Genomic DNA, 6894 nt, shown 5'->3' with positions numbered 1-6894 from the left:
TAAATTAAAATACAAATGAATAAATAAATAAAACTAAAGTAGTAATCAGTGCAGTAATTTGAGACAAAATCCTGATGAAGATTGAAGATCAAACACGATGCTTCACTTCAATACTGTTGCCCTGAAGAAAACTAATGTGAAATTTATGGAACATGTGTGCTGACTTTGTGGATCTTATGAACTATTTTCTGAGTTTTATACTTTTTTATTTATTTATTCATTTATTTTTAAGATGTCACATGCCAAATAGATGAGAAAAATAACTGCTAGAAGGTAAAAAAAAAAAGGTCTTTAAATGACGAACATCCAAAAGGCGTGTGCAGTAATGTCATGCTATAATTAAACTTATCACAAAAACTACCACTCCATATGAATAAACCCTAAACCCTGTAACATCCACCCACATTTCTTACTATAAAAAGCAAAAAGCCTGGAAGCGTTGTGTTCATGTGACTCTTTCAATAGAAATAGTTTGTAGCTAAACAAGCATGTGCTCTGATAGATGACAGAAAATGAGGGGGAAAAAAAGAACTAGTGTTTTGTGTGTGCACCTTTATTAATAAGCAAGAAAATGCTGTAGTTGTGTTATTAATGTCTTTAAAAGGTTTAGACAGTTTGAAATGTTATGATTTGTGCTTTCAAACAATGACTCAGAATGATTTGATACGATTTAATATACAGCAGAAAATGTTCACTCTTGTTGAGTCTTCAGGTGTTTAAGTAGCTATAATCAATCTCTTCAATATTAAGAATGAGTCACAGGACAATCTGTGACTGACAACTGACAGAAAATTATCACCCAACTTCACCGAGCCGTGTCAGAACTGAAAGAAGAGTGAAGTGTGTGTGTGTGTATGTGTGTGTGTGCCAAATCAGCTGGACTGGCGTGAGAGCAGGTGGGAGTGATCACCTAATTACCCTCGTTTCCCATAAAGAGCTGGATGCGGCTGCTGCTCGGTACCGGATCATAACAACACCACAGTCAGTACTGTTTGCTAGTCAGTTGAGTTTCCTGTAGGTGCATTGTGCTCACCATCTTCTGCTTTTCCACTACCAGACTCCTGCCTGCTCCTCTGCAAGCCTGGCCAACCCTTCCTCCTCCGTTCAGTTTGTATCACCGGATTTGTCTCCAGTCCATTCCAGGGCTGCACCAGCAAGTTTCCTGGCTATCCTCCAGTCACGACAGCACCTTCCCAGCCACTCCAGCCACAGCCCTGCCTCACGCCATCGCCCGCCTCACGTCCCCGGCTCCCTTATTCTTTGTTCACTGATCAGCTAAGTTCCCCGCTCACTTCCAAGCCTGCTCAGTGTAGTATCCAGTTTCTGTCGTCCTGAATTTTGTGTGTCGCCGATTTTTCGGCTCGTGCCTGTGAAAGTATTTCTGCTGCTTTCCTGCCTTCATGATACTAAGTACAGGTTAGTTCATTGCTATTCCAGTTTGTCATTTCTAAGTGGAGTCTTAGTGTTCCTCCGCTATGCTAGGCAGCAATGTCATTCCTGAGTCTTGTATCAGCATTTCCCGTGTCTGTTCAGAATCAGACCACTTCCTGTTGTAGTTCGTTTGTGTCTTAATAAAATATTAAGGATATATTCCAATGCCTGCCTGTCAAGTCTCCGTTGTTCTGCACTTGGATCTCTGATTCGTTTCGTGACATCCACACTGTATTGTATATATCTTGCCTCTTTCGCATGTGTTGTAATTATTAATATAGTCTTGTTTTATATGTACATTTGATTTTAGTATTTGTAGTTAATTTAACTTATCAATGCATCGTCCAGTGCTATTTATATTTTCGGCATGGCCCCATGTATGATGGCTATTGTAAATGTGCTTCCACACAGGCCTCCTGCTCGACAAACAAATGTAGGAAGTCGCCCTTTACCTTTGCCGCCATGATAGAGCTGTAGCATGACTCAGCAGCAGGATTCATACTGTCTCCAAGCTGAATGAGGAGCTGTGCAGCAGCTTCATCAACTATTTACATCTTCTGATGAATCATTGTCACCTTACTTTGGACACAACATGACGGCATTAATAAAACAAACAGAGTTTCCACAGTGCTCAGCATTTCTGTATTTCAGGCATTGGATGACTCCTCTTTGGGAAATGACACAAATATAGTAAAACAAATAGCAAATTTCTATTCAATTCAATTTTATTTATATAGCACCAATTACAGGTCAAATTGTCCCAAGATGCTTTACAGAACCCATATGCCTGAACCCCCAGAGCAGCCCTAAGGCTACAGTGGCAAGAAAAACACCCTTCTAACGGGAAGAAACCTTGAGCAGCTCTTTATGTGGTGTTACACCCAGCCTAGGGGTCACTGAATGTAACATGGAAATGTCATCCTGTTGGGGCCTCAAGCAGCACACACCACAAATGTTTCCAACAAAATCAATAATTTATTTTCCAAAAGCGAATATAAACAAAAGTTGTATTAAACAAACTAAAAGTAAGGATGAGCTGAAGTCAAAACAAACAAAACTACGCTAAACTTCCCGAAAACAAGAAGAACGAAAGAAACAAAAGACAGCAGCTCGATCCCTTCTCTTACAAATAAACTTGGGTTGTTAAACAAAGAACTAATGAGTGGATGGACTGTGCTGCTGTGTGCTGGTTGCAGATGACTCGCCCATCTGGTTCCCTCGCTCTCTGACCCCCGGAAGCAACGTCATCTTTCCGCTTTTTATGTCCGTCCTCGTGGTAGACCGAGCCAATCCGGCGCCGACCCATCAACGTGACGTCCAATCCGGGCAGTGGTGCAGCGCAGACGTATTTACATATTGGATTAGCTAAATACAGACACACAGAGCGCAGGAAAAAAAAACAACCTCATACGACCGCAGTCGTAACAGTGGGGGGACCCATCTGCTGCTGGCCGACGGGTTGAGAGGGACAGAAGATGTAGAGAGATAGAGGGGTGGAGAGGGGGAGGGATGGGAGAAGAGGGGAGTAGGGAACAAGGAACATATAACACACAGTTGGATACATGCATGATAAGCTAGATGATACATACAAAGTACAAGCTAACATTGAAATTTATCCATTAGTTTACTGTTATGGTGTACGACTCTGGCATTAAATATACTATATATAGCTGGTAGTAAAATTCCAGCAGTATGTAGATGAGCATATCAAGTATAGTGAGGGTGATGCAGAGTAGACTGGTGGAAATGGGCAGCTTGAAGCAGTGGACTGGAGGAAGGTCAGCAGCAGCATCCCACAGTGGACATGATGGAGACTAGGCCAGTTGGTGAGAGAACAACCACAGATCTGAAGCATCCAGCTCTGGGACCAGGGACACTCAGAGAAAGGACACATGGGGAAACAGAGTGAATGCAATGTAATAATGGTATATATAGAAAATACAAAGGTAGTTAGAGAAGGGCTCAGTGCATCCAGATCTAGTGATCTGTGGCTATTTAGACACACCTGGATCTAAATTTTCTTCAAAAAAGAAGTCAATCTAATTCCGTTGTTAACCTTCACAAAGCGGTGTCATTTCAGAAACTATGGCATGTCCATACTTCATCATGTGGTAACTGGATTTATTTATTTTAGTACAGAATATTGAGAGTGTAAAAGTGTCTGTTTTTTCAAATAAACTCAGAAACCTTCATGAGGTGCTAAAGTTGAACTTTTCAAGTTCATTTCACACCAAACATCTGCATTGCCTCCTTTCTGTTGCTATGTTTTCCATTTCCCATCAACATAAAGAAGTTAATTTAATCAATGCCAACTTCACAATAACCTTTTTTGAAGATATTTTATTTTGCAAATGTTAGTTTGTTTTCTCTTTTTGGTTCTGTTTTTTTTTTTTTTTGTTTTTTTTTTTGGATGCAGCTAGACCTTGAGCTTCTCCATTCACATTCTATTTCTGCTGCTAAAGTAAGTGACAATAGGCCCTCATCCAGCAGGCACCAGTATTCAGCACCTAACATAACACTCAAATGTTTTCTCTGGTGAATTAAACTCAGAGCCTTGGTTTAAAAAACACTAAAGATGAATTTAGACTTTTGCCTTGAGACCCAGAGTCATTAAAACATTCAATTAAGCTTCACATCTTCCTTTAGGATGACTTGGACCAGTGTCTTTATTAGTCTGGACAAACGGCATCTACAAAACCAAGATGCAATGAGAACTGTGATCAGAACAGATCTACATTTACTTTGTTTCATGGAAACTGTTTTGCTTTTTCTTACAATGTGAATCACAAAAGTTTCACATTCTTGATGCGGTAGATAAATTGGGATTAGATTATGGACTGTAGCCTAACACAGGACTACAAACTCTGACATGATGTCAAGAAATCAGTTGTTTCATTCTTTTCTAATCCCTTACAAACAGGGTTTCTGAAGAAATCCACATGTATACATTTCTTAAATACTACAATCTGAGGACGAAAGGATCAAAATCATCTGAGTCTTTTAAGGGGTAGTAACCTGATGGTACTTACACTACCATCACCCAGGCAATTTTTATCTTTTTTCAGGAAAACTCACACTTTTATCCATGTGCTAACATAACTGCACAAGGGTTTTCTAATCATCAATGAGCCTTTCAACACCATTAGCTAACACAATGTAGCATTAGAACACAGGAGTGATGGTTGCTGTAAATGTTCCTCTGTACCTCTATGGAGATATTCCATTAAAAATCAGCCGTTTCCAGCTAGAATAGTCATTTACCACATTAGCAATGTCTAGATTTTATTTCTGATTCATTTAATATTATCTTCATTGAAAAAAAATGTTTTTCTTTCAAAAACAAGGACATTTCTGAGTGACCCCAAACTTTTGACTGGTAGTGTAGAGCACATACGCCCTGAGCAGCTAATATCTAGTTTTGTTTGATTGAATGAAGGAGAAAGGGCCAAAAAAATGAAGATTTCTAAAAATGCTCTGATGTTTTTTTGCATTCCTATATGTCTGATACCAAAATAAAGTTTCAAACTTGTGCAGGCATGACCTGCTATATTGGTTTGCTGCAGTGAAAACAACTTTTTGTTCTTTTTCAGTGATGAGTTCTGTTTTGTCTACAAAGAGCAAGAAAAATGTAGTTTCATTCATCAGTATTTGCCGGTAGTTCATGATAGCATTAAGGTCACACCACTAAAACCTTTTACATGTACTGCTTATGGTGTGTGCTTCACAAAATAAATCAATAACCTGTTGGGTTCCATTAGACAGTCCATTAGTAGTCGTACATTTGTTAGAAATCCAGGGTGCTCATGATAGAGGCACTGTTTGCACCTATACTGTGATCATTCTTATCAAAATGATAAAGCCAGAATGAGCCAGACGGTGTAGGAGGATGCAGTGCTTGGAGTCTAACACAGAAACACAGCAGTAGAAAAGGAAACCAAGGCAGACTGAGAGCCTGCAGTCGACCAAGCAGCCAGTAGTCAGTAATTTGGACTAAAAAGGTCAGAACAGCTGATGGCTCTATCCATCTAAAATGGCAGCTGACCTGTGAGAGTGGCTCTGGGGTCAGGCTGGATTAGACTGGGAGAGATGCACAGCAGCTTCACAACAACAGGCGTGTGCTGCTCGGATGAACAGTGCGAGTGTAGCCATCGTTTTTCCTGCTGTGGTCACAGCCAAGCTGAATTTCTACACTTTCCTAAGGACAGGCTTGTCTGTCTTCATTTTCTGTTTACATTTCATTAAGTCGATGACACGCCCTAATACCTCTCTTTCATCTCATCTCCAGCGAGGAGGTGCAGCGGGCCTTCAAGGCTCGATCCATCTAACGTGGCAGCTGACCTCTGCGAGAGGGAGGAAGGGGAGGAGGGGAAGAAGAAACAAGGAAACACAGATGCCAACTTGTCGAAAGTTGGAAAAAGAAAAAAAGCACTACCACCACAGGAAGAATGGAAAAGATGGAAGAGAAAATTGAAGCTTCTATTTTGGACTAAGATGTGAATTTTAAGCTTGGTTTGAAGCTCTCCGTCCTGTAAGTCCATCATATCTAACACCACCTCTCCACCACAGGCTGTCTGCTGATGGCTTCATCCATCTAACGTGACAACCAGCCTCTGAGAATCGCTTTGGGGTCATGATGGGTCACAGCTAGAGGAGACAGGAATATAGAAATACAAAGAGGCAGAGAAACAGAATGACATGTGATTGAGTTCATTGTTCTTTAGTACAGCGCTGATGATGAATGATCTAATCAAGGATCAGTATTGACATAATGGGACCATCTGAAATCTGGAGGAAGTCAAATAAATTCTTACCTTTTAAATCTGCCCTGCTGCTTGTGTTATTTTGTAAATTGCATGGATGAGTTGCAAGATAATGCAGTCTTAAGCTTTTACCTCAACCTGAACACAAAACTTTGATGTGTTTATTGTAACTAGCCACGTCATATTTTGAATCATGACAAATTGTCTTGTGAAATACGAATCACTGTTTCCTGCAAAGGAGCCACTGAATGAATTCAGTCCTACTTAACGGATGTTTGCAGTTCAATAAGCTCCTTCAGACAATGAACATATAGCTTTATTACATGTTATACTGTGTGAAACGCATTTCTGTAACATCTTGCTTTCAGTCTGTGTCTGACTGTGCAACATTCATTTCCAGATTGTGCAATGAATGCCTTGGGAATTTGATGGTATGATGTAAATAGAAGAAAGTCAATTTTGAAAATGTAGACTTTTTCAAGTTTTGCTTTTGTCGTTTCAAACAAACCTTATTTGAAAATGATCATCTAACAGACTTAACTATTGGATGTCCGGCGCTTAGCTCAACATCTGAAAATGGAAGTAAATTGTTGTCATGGATATAGAGAGTTACACTGTGGACTGTAACCTGAGCCAATTTGTTACTCCGCCAAGGAACGTGGCAGCGTTATATGGTGATTGTTTGTCTGTCTGTCTGTCTGTC

At 40.1% G+C, this 6894-nt stretch overlaps 1 long non-coding RNA gene across 1 annotated transcript; it reads left to right on the top strand.

Annotated features, from left to right (window-relative positions):
* The first annotated feature begins 893 nt into the window (after positions 1 to 893).
* On the top strand, positions 894 to 1596 carry LOC129350423 (uncharacterized). Its single transcript, XR_008603815.1, has 2 exons — positions 894 to 981; positions 1058 to 1596. It is a non-coding gene; the product is annotated as an uncharacterized LOC129350423 (long non-coding RNA).
* The last annotated feature ends 5298 nt before the right edge of the window (positions 1597 to 6894 follow it).

Source organism: Amphiprion ocellaris, chromosome 13 (genome assembly GCF_022539595.1).
Source record: "Amphiprion ocellaris isolate individual 3 ecotype Okinawa chromosome 13, ASM2253959v1, whole genome shotgun sequence".
NCBI lineage: Eukaryota > Metazoa > Chordata > Actinopteri > Pomacentridae > Amphiprion > Amphiprion ocellaris.
The sequence above is the reverse complement of the archived record's forward strand: the minus strand, read 5'-3'. Positions and strand labels throughout refer to the sequence as shown.